The sequence below is a fragment of the Zingiber officinale genome, chromosome 7A (genome assembly GCF_018446385.1).
Source record: "Zingiber officinale cultivar Zhangliang chromosome 7A, Zo_v1.1, whole genome shotgun sequence".
NCBI classification, from domain to species: domain Eukaryota; kingdom Viridiplantae; phylum Streptophyta; class Magnoliopsida; order Zingiberales; family Zingiberaceae; genus Zingiber; species Zingiber officinale.
In genome coordinates this window covers 141,716,710-141,735,617 of record NC_055998.1, presented here as the reverse complement: position 1 = coordinate 141,735,617, position 18,908 = coordinate 141,716,710, and the positions used below count along the sequence as shown (strand labels likewise).

Genomic DNA, 18,908 nt, shown 5'->3' with positions numbered 1-18,908 from the left:
CAAAAGTTAGATTTAGCCTAGGATTTCCCCCTAGAAATAATGTTCCCCCAGGACTCAGCCAGAGCATCTCACAAACACCTAGGTTTACCTTGATTGTGTTTGTAAAACATAGAACAGTGTGAGATGCATAGGGTACAGCCTGGACTTAAGAATGCTTATTTCTGTGCATCAATATGAGTCTGAGAGTTAAATACGTGATTAACAGTAATCAAATCAAGTCTTCCAGCCTTAGTCAAATCTAATTGGATCAATTGACTTGACTTGACTTGACTAACCAAGTGAACACTGTTGCCCTCTAGGCAATCAGCAAATAGCTAAACGGTTAGACAGTTGGTGAAGGAAATAATAAGTTTAAGCATGTCTGTACTTAAGGGATCTGACACCTGATCAAAACAAATCGTGACTCATGCTTGGTCTTTAGGGCTCTGATACCTTACTAAAACAAAATGACAAGCTATTAAACATTAAGATTATCGCTTCTCCTTTGCCTTAAGTATTCTTGAAATTCATTTCAAAAACATGCCTTAAGCAGCTTTTCAAAAACTTTCTCCTAATTTAAAACTTTCAAGTGTCCTCTATTTTGAAATTTTTTTTGGAATTTTGTTTAAGCTGAAACTTTTTCGAAGATTCATTAAGCATAAATTTTTTTTTTAAGTTAGAAAAATCCTTAAAGTTTGAATTTTTTTTTTAAGCAGCAATTAACTTCTTTAAGTTGACTATTTTCCTTGAAAATTTTCTTTAAAAACCTGAATATTTTTTTCCGGAAAATTTCTAAAGTTGAAAATCGTGTTTTGAAAATTTTTCTGTGAAAATTTTGGAAACTCCTCAAAATACACTAAGTTAAAAAGTGCTCCTTTTTGCTATATCACAAAATCTCTTCAAGCAAAATCAATTTTGAAAAATGTTGCTATTCTAAGGTGTTGCCTTTCACTTGCTCCTTGCCTAAGTTAAAATATTTTTCTGCTAAATTCTGTCTTGAAAAGTTAAGTTTTTCAAAACTAACCCATTTTTTATATATGGCAAAGGGGGAGAGTAGAGAAATTCAAAGAAAATATTTTAAAGGGAGCTTGTATTAAGGGGGAGCTATGGCTATTAGTAAAAAATTCAAAGAAAATAACTTATATTAAGGGGGAGCTATGTTTATGCTTATCTTGCTTATCTTGTTTCTTGTGCTTATACATGTTGGAACCCCAAGGTTGTTTTGGTGTGATCAACAAGTTAAGTTAGGTCCTGCGTTGTATTTAACTTTGTGTCTAAGTGTGTAGGAGCTTAGGAGCACAGGTACTCGAGCGGAAGACGCAGCTAGCGAGAAGGACGGCACGCGGTGCGTCCGAGGGACGAGGTGCTGCGGAAGAGTACACCGGCGGACGAGAAGGAAGTGCGCGCGGTGGTTCCGAGGTACGAAAGCCGGAGCGGAAGATTGCTCGGGGAGCAAGAGACGCAGCTAGCGCGAAGGTCGGCACGGGGTGCGACAGAGGGACGAAGTCTGCGGATGAGTACGCTGGTGGACGAGAAGGGACACGCGGTAATTCCGAGGGACGAGAAGCCGGAGGGAAGCACGCTCGAGAAGACCGAAAGATGGGTTCGGGTGAGCCCTATTCCGGATGTCAGAGATCACCCAAGCAAGCGGAGCCGGAGCAGAAAGACCCGGACCAGAGGCAAGCTGAACCAGAGAAGAGAGCACGGACCAAAAGTCAACTGGGTTGACTTTTGGCTCCGGGGTGCCCGGAACTATCCGGGGCGCCCGGAGCTGTCCGGGGCGCCCGGAACCATCCGGGGCGCCCGGAAGGGACTTTTTCAGAGGATCGAGCTTTGACTCGATCAAACCGTTGGAGGATAAATTTTATCCCCCCCAGGGCGCCCGGAACCCATCCAGGCGCCCCGACCAAGGCTATAAATATGGCCTTGGTCCAGAAGCTTTTCAACAATCACGATCATTCTATTTCCAAACACTTGTATACTTTAGTTGTAGTTAAGCTTCTATTTTCTGTGCCTAAACGCTGTAAGAGGCTTCTCCGCCTGAAGGAGTTTTTGAGCTTAATCTTCCTTGGATTAACAACCACATCGGTTGTAACCAAGTAAACATTTGGTGCCTCGTATTTTCATTTATGCTTTTACTTATCTGCTTAATTCATTTTACAAGTGTTAGCTTAATCGTTCGAGGAAGGGTTGTTTGTTTTTAGTTGACAGGTTATTTACCAACCCTTCTAGCCGGCCCAACGGTCCTACAATACATAACTGCATATTTTTTACTTAAACATTGAATTTCAGTTGCCATTATCAAAAAAGGGGGAGATTGTTGGTGCAGGAAACATCCGACGATCGAACCTTAGTTTTGATAATGGTAAAAGATTCAAAGTTAAGTTAGTGTGTGATCTAATATGTTTGAATGAGTATTTCAGGAAAGTCCTAGCTGCGGTTAGGCAGGTGAAAACCCCTAAGGGGTGGTAACCTTAGGTCCTAGGGGGCGGTAACCCTAGGTGGAGGAAAACCCTAAGGGGCGGTAACCTTAGGTCCTAGGGGACGGTAACCCTAGGTGGAGAAAAACTCTAGGGGCGGTAACCCTAGGTCCTAGGGGGTGGTAACCCTAGGCGAAAAGTCCAGTCGGTCTGGAGGACCGGACTGGCATCAGGTAAATCTCCTGAGTGGAGTAGGTGAGGACGCGTTCCCCGTAGAGGGAACAGTAGGCGTCGGGTCGACCTAGGGTTTCCGGTTGGAAATCCGAAGTCAGACTCGGACAGTCGGAAGACTGTCAGCTCTTTTTCACTTATGAACTATCAGATTCTAACATTGTCTTGCAGGGTATGCAATTGCTCGGACTAACCTTGTTTTGCAGGAGAAGTGACTCCTGGAAAAAGGAGGTCCGGGCGCCCAGAACAGGTCCGAGCGCCCGGGACCAACTTTTATCCCCTGCGTGACTTCGCGACGTGTACGTGGAGCAACCTGGTTGGCTGGCCACGTCACACTCCAGGGGCCCGGAAAGGACCTAGGCGCCCGGAACCTCATATAAAAGGAGGGTTGAGGTGCATCTTTTAAGAACAACAATTTTCTAAGCATTCTCCGTGCGACAAGCTGCTAACGTCTCGACTCAGAAGTGCTGCAACGACAATCCGGAGCTTCAGTTTTAGTCTTTTTATTGTCGGTACAATATTCCTTACTGCTTAAATTATACTTAGCTTGAAATAGCTTTTACGAATTATAGTTGTTGCCTTAGTTGTAAAAAGTCACTTTAGTTGTAAAAATATTCCTAGGGATAACTTTCCTAGTATTCTTGACTTGACCACTAGACCTAGGGTTTGTTCCATAACTATATGGAACCCTATGATAGGACATTTCATCCTTCTTAGTCTTAGGTTTGTATCCCAAACCTCTATGGCCTTTGGATGACCCTTGTTGTAATCCTAGACCTAGGTTTTGCTCATTTTTCCCTTTTAGGATATTTTCCATCCTTTTCAGGGTCTTTTCCATTTTATCAAGTCTTGACCTCAAGACTTGATTTTCTTTCCATAAGTCCTTAGTTTTTGATTTATTACTAAGTCCATGAACATTTTTATTATTAGGCTTATAGCTATGGTCATTAGAGTTCTTGCCTAAAATTTCATCTACCTTCCTAACCCTAGGTGTGATAGTTTGAACATAGAGAGTCACATGCTTTTCATTAATGTCTACATGCTTCCTATTCTTATGGTAAATAGCATTAAAATGATATAAGTTAGAACTAGCATGTTTTTTACCATAATTTAAAGGGGTAGGCTCAATAAAATATACCTTTCTTTTTACCTTGGAGGCTCCCCCTTGAATTGAGCTTCCTCCTTGAGCCTTGACCACCTTCTTCCCCTTAGGGCATTGACTTCGGTAATGCCCTCTTTGTTGGCACAAGAAGCACACAATGTGCTCCTTGCTCTTCTTTGTTGTGGGGATGGTCTCCTTGGGCTTCTCCTTGCCCTTGGGTGCCACTTGGCTCTTCTTCTTGGCCAAGTTGGGGCACTTGCTCTTGTAGTGCACATTCTTCCTACACTCAAAATATATAATATGATTTTTGTTATTAATTGAACTATTTTTACCTTCTTATGTAGGGGTGGCACTTGCTCCTCCATTTGACTTGGAAGAAGAGGCTTCCTCTTGATCCGATAGTGATGCTCCTCCATTAGATTTGTCTTGACTTGTGGAGGTGGAAGCTTTTTCATCCTCTTCTTCTTTTGACCCGCATGTGGAGGCTTCTTCTTGCTCTCGATCCGGTGTCAATGATTCTTGCTCCCCCTCAACCCTAGAGGTGGAGGCTTCATCATCTTGTACATGGAACAAGGACTATGCTCCCCTATTGTTCCCTTCATTGCATTCCCTCGAAGATGAAGCTTCTTCTTGGACTTCTTCTTCGGAAGTTGAGCATCTCTCAATTTCGGAGTTCTCCTCTTGGTCTTGCTCCAATGAGTCACCCTCTTTGGATTCTTCTTGGATTGGTGCAGTGGAGAGTTCTTCATGGAGCTTAGCCAACTTGCTCCAAAGCTCCTTGGCATCTTCATATTGTCCAATTTTGCATAGAATTGTGCTAGGTAATAAATTAACTAATAATTTGGTTACCTTGTCATTTGCTTTGCACCTTTGGACTTGCTCCGGACTCCATTTGCTTTTCTTGAGAACTTTTCCCTTTGAATTCGTTGGAGCTTCAAAGCCTTCCATAAGAGCAAACCATTGCTCTATCTCCACCATTAAGAAGTTTTCGATCCTTGATTTTCAAAGATCGAAGCTTGTAGATGTGTACGGTGGAGCCACCCTTGTGTCAAATCCAAGTCCATCTTGGAATTACATCTTGAAGTTGAGCTTCTTGAATTCTTTTACTTTGATGAATTTGCTCCAACTTTTACACCCTCTAACTTTGCTTGTTTTGTTTGCCCCTTCCAACGATGATTCCGGTGAAGAGCGACCTCGCTCTGATACCACTTGTTGGGACCGAAAAGTAGATAGAGGGGGGGTGAATAGCTCGTCGCGTGCTAGGTGCTCGTTGCAGCTTGTTTCTTCAGAAATGCGCAGTGGAAAATACAGAAACAAACTACACAATGCTAACAAGGAGGGTTTATTTGGTATCCACCTCACAAGAGGTGAATAGTCCAAGGATCCACACTTACTCACGCACCCTCCGCTAAGAAATCACTCCTTTTCGGTAACTACCGAAGGCGGAGAAGCCCTACAAACTCACAGTACAAGAAGAAAGAAAGGAAAACAAATACAAGCAATAGCTTATAGGTTTTACAATGAAAAATCCTAACCCTAGCTTTCTTCTTCAGCTGTAGATCCGTCTCTTGACTTGGAAGACCTCCAAGAACCTTCAAGAACTGGCGGTGAGAACCCTGTGGAGAAGCTCTATGATCGCTGGTGAAGATCGGAAGAAATGGCCGAGATTTCTACCGAAGGAATCGCACGCCTGCAACCTTTATCTGCACCAACGGTCGGATCCCGATCGATTGGATTGCTCCCAATCGATCGGGGAAGCTTTGGATCGATCCGCTGATCGATCCAGAGTGCCTCTGTGCTCTGGGAATTTGTCTGGATCGATCAGTTGATCGATCCAGGGCTTATCGCGACAAATCACAGCTTCCCAATCGATCCACTGATCGATTGGGACCTCTGGATCGATCCACTGATCGATTCATCAGGCTTCTGTGCGCTCGCGATTGCCTCTCAATCGATCCACTGATCGATTTGGACGAAGGCTTCTCGCGGGGACTCCCCAATCGATCGGCCGATCGATTGGGCTCCAGCCAATCGATCCAACTGCTGGTTTTTGCCCAAAATCAAGTCCCAAGCCCCCAAACCAACATCCGGTCAATCCATGACCTGTTGATACATAAAACCTAGTATCCGGTCACCCTTGACCAGCTAGGACTCTCTCACCAAGTGTCTGGTCAATCCCTTTGATCCACTTGGACTTTTCTCCTCTTGCCAAGTATCCGGTCAATCCCTTTAACCTACTTGGTCTTTTCTCCTCTTGCCAAGTATCCGGTCAATCCCTTTGATCTACTTGGACTTTCACCAGATGTCTGGTCAACTTTGACCCATCTAGATTTTCCTGTGCCTGGCTTCACTCACCACGACTTCACTTCTGCCTAGCTTCACTCACTAGAACTTCTCTTCTGCCTGACTTCACTCACCAGGTCTTTCACCTAGCTTCACTCACTAGGATTTTCACATGGCTTCACTCACCAGGATTTTTCTTCTGCCTGGCTTCACTCACCAGGTCTTTCACTTAGCTTCACTCACTAGGATTTTCACCTGGCTTCGCTCACCAGTATTTTCACCTGGCTTCACTCACCATGATTTTTCTTCTGCCTGGCTTCACTCACCAAGTTTTTCACCTGGCTTCACTCACTAGGATTTTCACCTGGCTTCACTCACCAGGATTTTCCTCTGCCTGGCTTCACTCACCAAGACTTTCACCTCGCTTCACTCACTAGGATTTTCACCTGGCTTCACTCCCCAGGATTTTCCTCTGCCTGGCTTCACTCTCCAGGACTTTCACCTGGCTTCACTCATCAGGATTTCTCTTCTGCCCGACATCCCAGTTAGGACTTCCCAGTCAAATATTTGGTCAACCTTGACCTACTTGACTCTTCTTCAACCAACCTGATCAGACCCTGATCAGAGGGGAATTGCACCAAACAATCTCCCCAAATGAACCACTGCATTGTCAAACATAGAAACTCAAACCAAGACTCAAGCTTGGTCAACCAGGTCAACCTTGACTTGAGGGATATTGCACCAACATTGGGAACGAGCTGCAGGCTTGCATATATCCGAGGGACCGTGGACAAGGCAGTGAGGACAAGGGCTGAGGGAAGCGACTTCGAGGCATACGCGAAAGATGGCATTGGGGATGAGCCACGGGCTTGTATGCATCTGAGGGACGAGAGCCAAAGAAAGTAGGCATGAAGGCAAGGGGTCAAGGCTGCGAAGGAAGCGTCAAATGAGTCGTAAGGGTGAGGATCCGAGTGCTGTGAGAGAATGTACTCGGTATTAGTCGACTGCATGTTTCAGCAGTCGACTACATGTTTTAGCAATCGATTGGTATCGAGCCATTGGGATATAATGATCGAATTTTCACAGAGGGCAGTCGACTGCATGTTTTGGCAGTTGACTGGTAGGCAGGGTCTTCTAACCCACGACCTATATAACCAAGCCTTGGAAGCTTGGTTGAGGTTGACGAAATAAAGGTTGGTTAATCTCTATTAGTAGTCTACCTGTGCCCTAGCGTCAAAGGAGTTCTTGAGAGAGTTGTGGTGAGGTTTCTCCACCCACAACGAGCTACGTGAGCTAGCCAGAGTTTGCCGGGGAGTAATCCACCGAAGGATCGAGATCGTCCACCTTACGGACAGCCGTGGAGTAGAAGCCCTAATCTCCGAACCACATTAAACGGGTGTGTATTGGTTTGCATTTCATTTCTTGTCTTAGTTTTAGTTTAGCTTGTTTGTTTTGTTTGTATTTCCGCTGCGCAAGCTAACATTGGTAGGAAACACAAGATTTTGGGGTGTCGTCTATCCAACCCCCCTTCAAGCCGGTCACCAATCTCCCTACATGTCGTATAATTGTCATTATCCCAGCCTCTCAGCCACACAAGGGTCGTGGTAACTTGAAGGGTGGGCGGAAGTGACCATGCTCATGCATATGCATATGATATGTGTTTGAGTATGTTGTTGATTTATTGTATCCATATGTCTGTGATATGTTTATATATGATTGAGATATGTGTGTTGCATGTGCTCGACATTGGATTGTTTATTAGTATTTGTATATGTCACATATGGTGCTCTTGTATATACAAGCAGTACTATTGTAGATCCACTATTGCACTTACTTTTATTGCTTACTTAGTATATAGGTTTAAGAATGGACATTTATTCTAGTACCACTGTTATTCTTATTATTTCCCATGAGACTGTATATCTTTAATTTTCTAGATATATATTATATTCATGCATTGTCTATCTTATATTACCCGTTGAGTCATTTGGACTCACCACCCCAGTTATGTTTTTCTTTCTTAGGTGGTAGACAGAAGTAATGCGAAGTTGTTGGAAGATCTTATCTGTCATTCCCATATCTCATCGAGAGCTTTCCACGTTTGATTTTCATTTTAATTCTACTTTAGACTTTTGGACTTGTTTCTATAATAATTTACTTGTATGTGGATTTTTAATTCTGGTTGGGTATTTGTTTCTGGTATTTGTACTTGTTGTATTTAAGTCGTGCTGACATATAGTTTGTTTTGATTTTATTATGCGTGGTTGATGTTTATCATGCGTGGTTTGTGTTTGCACAACCATGTAGACTGTGTATTATTATTTTGCATGGTTTGTGATCTTGTCCGAGAGTCGAGTCGACGGGCGCTGGGGACATGGCACTTGCTGCTGTGTTCATATGACTTCCAAGATGACGTGGACCTCCAGTGAACTTGCAACAAAGCCGAGTCGGGACGGAGTTCTCGGCGACGACCCTCTGACGCTCAAGTCAGGCACCGGCGAAATAAAGTGGAAGCAGAGTAACGAGACTGTAGCTACAGTGAAGAATCGTGCATACCTCCGTTGAACATATCTATAAACTTATTAGATAATTACTAACTCCACATTTATTTCTCACTACATCGAGTTTATCTCAAACAAATTGAATCTAGAACTATCATTCTTATCAACAATTACCATCTCATCTATCCGTTATTTATCACCTCATAATATTCAATCTCTATCCATTGACTCCATAATATTTTAACTTTATCTACAGTTAAATTTAATTCCCAACTAATAGGGCCTTGTCGGAAGGCAGATGGAGAAGCTTTTTTCCCACCACTTAGGATTTCCCTGCCAGAAACAAAATGCATGGAAAAAGGTTTAGAGATGATTATCAGAAAGCAAGGTTTCCAATTAATTAATGTGTGACCACCAGACAGTGCAGCGATGTCCTCTGATCACTGAGGCCCATGTGTCCAAATACATCCCTCAGGTGATCAGAACCTGCTGAATTTTGATGAAAAATTTACAATTTTCAGAAGGCAGAAGAAGGGAGCTTGAGATGACACTCATAGCGCACCCACAAGTGGCAAGTTTAAGAGATAAACAATACTGGAGATGCAATGTACGAGTTCTACAGTCATAAAAAACATAAAATTATTATATTAATCTGCTGCGTCCCTTCTTCGTTAAGGCAAAAACTTTTTTTGCGTCTGTCAGACAGATTCGAGACCACCCCAGCAGGTGAGTAGACACCCGCTGAGAACGATCCTCCACAGCCTCTGATCCCATAGAACCTGAGCCGTTAATCACGCTCTGATCTCGAATCTTTACGTCATCAACCAGATTGGGTTGCCTGTCTCCTTAACACTCAAGGATACAGTGGTACGAGCCTATAGAACAGATCCTGTTCAAGTAAGGTCGTGCCGAGAGAAGCCAGCGCCTCATACATAAAGCCCCGTTTACATGACAAACAAGGGATGTGGGACTAAATAACGAGATGATAAAACAAACAGCAACGACCTCACCGTCCTTCAAGGATCTATCTAAAAAAACACGAAATCAAAGTGAGATGGGGTTCACTTATGCGAGGCGGAGCATCGACGGGCCGCAGTTCTCCTCGGCGACGGCGACCAGTCCGCCGAGCTTCTTCCTCTCGACCTTCGCCACCGCGGCCTTGTACGATTTCCCCCCATCTCGGCAACAGCGACGACGACGAAGCGCAAGCGCCTAAGGAAAAAGAGAGGCGAGGGGAAAAATAAAAACAAAGAGGGAGAAGCTGCGTATCTATCTGTGCACGCACGTCTGCTTGATGGTTTTATAGACGATAGAGGAAGAAGGTTCTGGTAGCCAAATGGTGGCCGTTGGATGAAGAAGACCCGCCATCCCGTTTGTCATTATTCGAACGGTTGCGATTCAATCTGGTCGGCCGGGTTCGACTGACTCGGTTCGGTCGTCCTAAAATTGAAGCGCAAATAAAAATTCTTCCGTTGCCGGGACTCGAACCCGGGTCTTTCGGGTGAGAGCCGAATATCCTAACCAACTAGACTACAACGGATTCGGTTCATACTTCTGCCACTAAGACTAATATAACATAAGTACCCAGCACCAAATAAGCATAAAAACATGAAGCAACTTAGCTACACGAAGTAGGATGCCAATGATCACAAATATTTCTTAAAGTACTTGAGGCAGAGCATGAATAGAATCCCTGGAAAACAATGTGATGTGGATGTTTCCATAGGAGTCGATCGGTCTTCTAATATGCTCCCGAGCGAAAAATCAATCCGCTTGATCTTCCATTTCTCTTTCAGTTTGCTGACTTGCTACAAATAAAGGCATAGCCAATTGTGAGGAGGGGGTGAGAACGCCCCCTCTGGAATTTAGAAAAACATTAATAGTATATATTTGAAAAGTCCTCAACGCTACTTTGACTGATTGATTCACCATCGTTCGTTGTCGAAAAATTAAAATTGATCGCATATCTAGAAAACCCTTGACCTAAGCTATACATTGGTACCACTTTTACGAGAAAATACCGTGTCTTGAAATATTAAATATTGAATTTTAAAAATAAAATATATAATAACAAATTGATAAATTAAATGTAGAACATGAAGTGAGAGTGCTAAATTAAAATTGGATTAGATTCAAACTAAATCTAACGGGTAGGCAAGGAGATAATGATTACGTTGGTTTAAATTGGGATTAATTTGGAGTAGATTTGATCAAGTTATGATCGAATCAAATTTAAGATTTTTATTTGTTTAAAATGAATTATGGTATTTTTGAGAAAATTTTCTCTTTCTTCTTTTCCCCCTACACACACTACAACACTGCTGTGTCATACCCTATCGTCGATTTAGGAATGCTAAATATTATAAGGAAGTAATATCACAAATGATTGTGTCATCGATAAACTTTTGGGATCGACAGATTGTTGTTTCAACTAGAACTTAGTACTAATATTAAATATTTTAAATTTAAGTTCATTCTTGTCTCCTTAAATTCAAAATTTAGATTTTAGATTATGAAAATTGACCTATACTAAACTTTGAAATTTTTAAAAATCGCCCCTCCTAGTTTAAAATCTTAGTTGCGCCACTGATGCAAAGGCTGCAGACTCATGCCTTTGGCTTGCCTTTCCTTCTCACTGTCACCTGTCCCTCTTGCATGTCATCGTCGGGATTGTGCTCCAAGAACATCCCCATTGTTGTCTACCTTGTCGGGCATCTGCCTTTGCCTTGGCTGTGAGCTCGGTTTGACTGTGAGTTGGGTTTTACCTCCGTAGTTTCATTCTCTAGAGCATTTACGTGTCTCTATGACCAACCGGCCACCATTGTTGCCGCATTTCCATGGCACCATTGAGGGAAGAGGGTGCGTCATCTTCTTCTGCCTCGGTCGATCCTTTGGTCGACAAGGAGCAGCTCTGTCAAATCATCGCTAAGACATAGGTATCCAAACATTATTCCATTCATCGATATATGTTCCCTTCAATATTTTTCCCTTCCTTGATTTTCGTCGTAGATGAGCTATTATATTTAAGAGTTTCTTTGGATTATTAATTCATGTCTTGCTTGAATTATATTGAAGCATGTGAAAAAAGAATTCGGATCAGTTTAAATTGATTGATGACTGATACTTTATCGATAAGAGTTAGTCAAATGTTGATTAGCTAACATCTTCCATAATTGATTGAAAGATCAAATGGGCGATCAATTGGCTAAGTAATGATTTTATAGGTTGAATTAATCAATGTTTCTTAATCAGTTAAAATTATGTTTCAGAATTTGGCTAAATCTAATATAATCAAATGAGCTAGATTAATCAGAGCTAATCGATGATTATGTTGATCCAATTAGGGTTCCCTAATTGGATTAGGATTTAGGTTAGTTATTTGATTTATGTTAGAGAATTGTAATAACTTGTGTTGTATGCTGTAGGATTTTAAGCTCATGGTAAACATTACATATGGACATTTCGCTTAATCTACATTTGAGACAGATACTTTTTATTTTGTTTCTTTAGTGCTTTGATCTTAGTACATGAGCTATGATTAGATAGTCAACTATATTTACCTTGACATTATTCATGTTACTTCTTGAGTTTGATACCTATTTTGCTTGATCTTTGAGATGATTGACTTGATATTTATAGAGTCTCTTGTTGTTATCCATGATACTAGTTGGCATTGGTTATTTTGTTATTAACATTGGTTACTATATATATATTGTTAGACATGCTTGTGTTATTGTGGTATAGTTGATTATTAGATCTATATATATGATTATTCACATCTTGCTCATCATAGCATTGCATGTATGTCGGTGACAATGTCTCCCTTGTGGTTGAGAGAGTCGTCAGCCATTTCTGCACACTCGGATACTTAGGGTAGTGGTGTCTGGAGTTCATGCAGCATGTCCTGTCATGCCCACTCAACTACTCAAGGGTAGTGGTAGCTAGAATTGCGAGCAGGTAGAGACCTCATTGCTATGTAGTTAAATAACTACTTTACAAACTATCCACTCGACCATTTGAGAGTAGCGGTAGCTGGAGTGTCGTGTTGGAGCAATCCCAATGGTCCGTGGGACCATGTGTTTTGGTATTTAGGCAAAGGGTTTAAGTTAGATTTACCCTTGTATTTGATATGTGTACTTGAGTTGCACAGGACTGCAGGATACACATGAGACTCAGGTTGACAGTTTCAGGTCTGGTGAAGGATGACATTGGGAACGAGCCGCGGGCTTGTATGTATCCGAGGGACCGTGGACAAGGCAGCGAGGACAAGGGTCGAGGGAAGCGACTTCGAGGCATATGCGAAATATAACATTGGAGACGAGCCGCAGGCTTGTATGCATCCGAGGGACGAGAGCCAAAGGGTATTTGTTTTCGGTATTTGTACTTGTTGTATTTAAGTCGTGCTGAGATATAGTTTGTTTTGATTTTACTATGCGTGGGTGATGTTTATCATGTGTGGTTTGTGTTTGCACAACCATGTAGACTATGTATTATTATTTTGCATGGTTTGTGATCCTATACGAGAGTCTAGTCGACGAGCACTGGAGACGTGACACTCGCTGCTGTCTTCAGATGACTTTCAAGATGACATGGACCTCCAGTGAACCTACAACAAAGCCAAGCCGGGAAGGGGTTCCCAGCGACGACCCTCCGACGCTCAAGTCAAGCACCGGCGAAATAAAGTGGAAGCAGAGTAACGAGACTGTAGCTACAGTGAAGAATCGCGCATACCTCCATCGAAGTCTGGGGGTGCTTATATAGGATGCTTCCTGAGGCGTGCACGTTCCTCAAAGCATACCTCAAAATGGATATGTCAGAAAAGTGTGTCTGACGTCGTACCGCAATCATCCGAGCATATCTCCAACATGACAGCGGAAACTCCCACCGTACGATCTTCTGTCCGGTCTGGACGCCGATCATGTTGTCTGTCGGCGACGCATGTCTCGAGAAGGATATCACTAGCTGTCCATTTTATCTTCTTCTCTCGTCTATTACTAGGCCGAGCGGGTGAGCCGCTCGGTCGCATACTCGGACGGTCCTGTAGCCTTAGTTGTTCGGTAGTTTGGCCGAGCGGACATGCCGCCCATACCGCTCGGCGCATCGACTCTTTGATGCGAGAACCCCTGAGCATCGGAAACCCGACCTGCGATCAAGCTGTCTTCGAGCCGACCTGGGCGCTCTCACGGCCGATCGGCAAGGTAACCTACTCACTCGGCAAGAACCTCGGGTTGTCCATCTTGACTTTGACTTCCATGTGTCGTTGACCACTGTAAGGCCGGGTCCCCTCCTTCACCACCGGATCAATTTTTGTTTAAACCAACTGTGTGGGTTGTGAATTGTTATCTTGCGTGGTTTATTTTTGTACCAGTCGTGTGGACTGTATTATATTGTATTAGATATTATTACAAGAGGGTAACACCCATTCTATTGGGCAAGTACACCTCCGGGGCGTGACAATACTGCACATGTAACCTCTTCAACCTATAATTTCTTTGCCAGTTTCTTGCTTTTAAGCTTGTTCCTTGCCGTATCAAGGATGATTTTGTTCTTTCTTTCCGTCAGGCCATTTTGTTGAGGGGATGTTGGAACTGTCAGAGGTCACTATTTTCCATTGGCTTCATAGAATTCTTGAAATTCTTTTGAGGTAAATTCTCCTCCTCGATCAGATTGTATGATTTTGATCTAATACCACTCTCCTTTTTACAGTAGTTTTAAATTTCTTGAATATGCTGAAGACCTCTGATTTTTTGCTTCAAGACATATATCTAAGTTTTTCAAGAAAAATCATCTATGGATAAAAAAATAATAATTACTCTTACTAAGTGAATTTATATTTATTAGACCACAAACATTTATGTGTTTAATTTCAAGTGGCTTTTGGATTTTTGAACTTGACTTATTTGGAAAATCATTTCTAAATTGCTTTCCTAGTAGGCTTGCTTCATATAATTGGTTAGGATATTTGATACAAAATAGTCCTCTAACCATTTCCTCATTTGAAAGCAATTCTAGCCCTTCGAAATTGAGAGGCCCAAATCGAAGATGTTATAACCAAGTGGTGTCTTTATAACAAGTTTTGAGACAATTGAAAACATTATTTTAAATATTAAGTAAGAACATTCTATTTCTTAACATAGGCACGACAACAGTTAAACAACTAATATCATATTTTAAGATGAGTATATTATCTTTTAGATGAATGCCATGTCCTCTTTCCAAGAGTTGTCATAAGTTCAAAATGTTGCTCTTCATATTTGGCACAAAGAAAATATATGAAATAAATTCATATTTTTCATTTTTCAAATGGATGAAAATATTACCTTTGCCTTTCACGTTCATTTTTTATTCATCTTCGAATGATACATTACCACCAACTGATTCATTAAACTCTATGAACATACTTCTTTTTCCACACATATGATTACTTACATCAATGTCGAGAGACCACATTGTATCTTCCCCTTTTTCTTTATCTTTACTAGCGATCGTGGGCCCACATTGCTTGTGAATATAATACATGAATACTAAAGTACTTGCCTCTATGAGAATCTGAATTATTTGGGTTCTCGAGTGTTGTATTTACATCTGTAACAAACTCCGCTTCATAAAAAATCATTTAATTCTTTATATCAGATATTAAACTGATAAGAACAAATACTATACTTAATCTTAGTTAAAAAGCCGCCCATAAATTAGGTAAGGATGTTGCAAACCCATGCAATATTATAATGCAAGAGTTACGCTCGAGAATCCCGGCAACAAGCTACTATAACGAACTCCCCCTCATAAAAAATTAATTTAATATCATACTTGATCTTAGCCAAAAAGTCGAGAAAAATATGTTTTCTAACATTTTCAGCTCAAGGTATTTATAGAAACTTCTCTGTTCACAGTATTATCAATCCTAAGATGTGATACTAAAGAAAATCTAGATTCCTAATTGATTAATGAAAAAAATTCTCAATAATACGTAGCAGTTGAATCGCGAATTCTATATCCCAAATTGATTAATGAGAAACATTCTCAATAATATGTCGTAACTAAGTCTCGAACTCTATATCACTGATGGATTAATGAGAAAAAATCCTAATAATACACGATAACTGAGTCTTGAATTCTAAATTTCTGAATGATGAGTATGTGGAAATTACTAATAAATTTTGAAATTATTTTTTATGTGAAAAAAAAGAACATTAACATAATTTAATTTTGAGTTTCACTAAATTAATTGAAAATTAGTTAATTAAAGATCTAAATTTTTAATAAAATAGTAAGATATGCTAGCGGTAGGGTGTTGTCTTTTTTCTTCTTCTAAATAATATGGTCTTTCATATACTTTATTCTTATGTAATATGCATTCTTTAACATAATAACCAAACTTATCACAATTATAACATTTAATTTGAGATTTGTCGTACCTGAATTTTGCATGTCCTCTTATTGAATTTCTCCTCTTTCATTGTTGTTATTGGAATCTCATCCTTGCTCATTAGCACAACCTCATCCATATCCACGGTCTCTTCTACATTAACTTCTATTGTTACTAAATCTTTTATCTTTTTTTATCGGTTGAATAGTTGTCTTTAGGAGTTATTGAGTAATCTCTTCATTTATTTTTTTTTTCTTTTCTTCATGAGCTTACAATGCACCCAGGAGTTACTCTATCATCATGGCTTATAGATCCTTGATCTCTACGATAATAATTGTAATTATATCAAATCTTGAATCCAATACAACAACAACAACAACCAAGCATTTTCCCACTAGGTGGGGTCGGCTGTATGAATCTTTTTACGTCATTGAGCCCTATCTCCTATTATATCATCATCTATATTTAAATAAATTTTATCTTGTTTTATTATTGCTAACCAAGTCTTTTTTGGTCGTCCTCTTCCTCGTTTGATATGCATGTTTATCATAGTTTCATATCGACTACCTGGGGCATTTATTGGTCATCTAAATACATGTTCGTACCATCTTAAACGTGTCTCTCGGAGTTTGTCCTCAATAGATGCAACTCCGACTTTCTCTCTAATGCTCTCATTCCTTATTTTGTCCATCTTTGTATGTCCACACATCCACCTTAACATCCTTATCTCTGCAACTCTCATCTTATGCTCATGTGCTCGAGTCATAGCCCAACATTCAGCTCCATATAACATAACAGGTCTAACTGCGGTTTTATAGAACTTACCTTTAAGTTTAAGAGGTACTTTACGGTCACATAAAACACCCGACGCTCCCCTCCATTTCACCCATCCTATTTATATTCTATGTAAGACATCTCTCTCGATCCCTCCATCATTTTGTAAAAATGATCCTAAATATTTAAATCTCTCGGTTTCGGGCAACTCGTCCTCTCCTATCTTAACAATTATTTCATTACGTCTAATATTGCTAAACTTAAATTCCATATATTCTATCTTTAATCTACTAAGCTTAAAACCTTTCCCTTTTAGTGTTTCCCTCCAAGATTCTAGCTTAGCATTTATTCCTTCACGTGTCTCATCTACCAAAATAATATCATCTGCAAACAACATGCACCACAGTACTGTGTCTTGAATGTGCGTAGTGAGTTCGTCCATAATTAGTGTAAAAAGATAGGACTTTAGGGTTGATCCTTGATGTAACCCTATCTTTATTGGAAATACTTCAGTTACTCTGCCTGAAGTCTTTACTCTGGTCGTTACATCTTCATACATATTCTTAATTAGTTCAATATATGTTACGCTAACACCTCTCTTTTCTAAAATTCTCCATATAATTTCTCTTGGGACTCTATCATAAGCTTTTTCTAAGTCATTGAATACCATGTGTAGATCTTGTTTTTGCTCCCGATATTTTTCAATTAATTGTCTAAGGAGATGTATAGTTTCTATTGTCGACCTTCCAGACATGAACCCAAATTGATTTTCTGTCACTGTAGTCTCCTTCCTTAATCTTTTTTCTATTACTTTTTCCCAAAGTTTCATAGTATGACTTATTAGTTTAATACCTCTATAGTTTGCATAATTTTGTATGTCTCCCTTATTCTTATATAAGGGAACTAGAGTACTTATCCTCCATTGATCAGGCATTCTTTTCGTTTTCAATATCATGTTAAATAATTTTGTAAACCATTCAATACCTTGTTTCCCTAAGCACTTCCATACCTCTATCGGAATATCATCTGGTCCAACGACTTTTCCATTGTGCATCTCATTTAAAGTTTGTTTTACTTCTGAAGTTTGAATTCTACGATAAAAATTAAAATTTCTATGCTCATTTGACCTAATTAAATTACCTAAGTTAAGTTGGTCACCTAAACCTTCATTAAAAAGTTGATGAAAATACCTCTTCCACCGCTCTTTTATTTCTCCATCATTTACTAATACCCTATTACATTCATCTTTAATATATTTTATTTGGCTAAGATCTCTTATTTTCCTTTCTCTCACTTTAGCTATTCTATAAATATCTCTTTCCCCTTCTTTTGTATCCAATTTTTGATATAAGCGTTCAAAATTTTCATTTTTTGCTTCACTCACTACTTTCTTAGCTTTTTTCTTGGCTATTGTATATTTTTTTTAAGTTTTCCTCGTTCTTACAAATATATAATTCCTTATAAGCTATTCGTTTTTCCTTCACTTTCTCTTATACTTTCTCATTCCACCACCAAGATTCTTTACTTAGTGGTGCATGTCCCTTTGACTCACCGAGTACACTCTTAGCTATTATTTTCAACTTTGATACAATCTTATCCCATGTTGTATTAGAGTCATCGTATATTTCACCTAATGCTTGTACTTCTACTTTCTCCTTAAATATATTTTGTTTTCCATCGTTTAACTTCCACCACTTAATTTTAGGAATTGTATATATTTCCTTTCTATTGATACTATGTTTGAGGCGTATATCCAACACTACTACTCTATGTTCGGTAGTTAAGCTTTCTCCAGGGATAACTTTATAATCTTTACAAATCTTTCTATCCTTCTTTCTAACCATAAGAAAGTCAATTTGCGATTTATTATTCCCACTTTTGAATGTGACTAACTGTTCTTCTCTTTTCTTAAAAAACGTATTAGCTAATATAAGGTCATATGCTATCGCAAAATCTAATATAGTTTTCCCTTCCTCATTCCTCGTTCCAAACCCATAACTCATGTACTCTCTCATATTCCTCATTTTTCACTCCGACTTGCTCATTTAGATCACCTTCTATTAAAATCATTTCATTTAGTGGAATATTTTATAATATTTCATCTAAGTCCTCCCAAAACCTTGATTTGGTAACTTCATCTAATCCTACTTGTGGTGCATATACGCTAATTATGTTCGTAGTTTCTTTCGCCACTATTATCTTAAGGGCTATAATTCTATCCCCTTTTCTAAATACTCCTACAACTTCAT

The 18,908-nt window shown here is 40.0% G+C and overlaps 2 non-coding genes and 2 pseudogenes across 2 annotated transcripts; all 4 read right to left on the bottom strand.

Annotated features, from left to right (window-relative positions):
- Window positions 1-9,208: 9,208 nt before the first annotated feature.
- Window positions 9,209-9,423, bottom strand: LOC122003326. Its single transcript, XR_006117959.1, has one exon. It is a non-coding gene; the product is annotated as a small nucleolar RNA U3 (small nucleolar RNA).
- Window positions 9,424-9,983: 560 nt separating this feature from the next.
- TRNAE-CUC lies at window positions 9,984-10,056 on the bottom strand. The gene has a single exon. It is a non-coding gene; the product is annotated as a tRNA-Glu (tRNA).
- A 5,018-nt stretch (window positions 10,057-15,074) lies between these two features.
- LOC122003347 lies at window positions 15,075-15,212 on the bottom strand (annotated as a pseudogene).
- Window positions 15,213-15,214: 2 nt separating this feature from the next.
- LOC122003276 lies at window positions 15,215-15,357 on the bottom strand (annotated as a pseudogene).
- Between the last annotated feature and the right edge of the window lie 3,551 nt (window positions 15,358-18,908).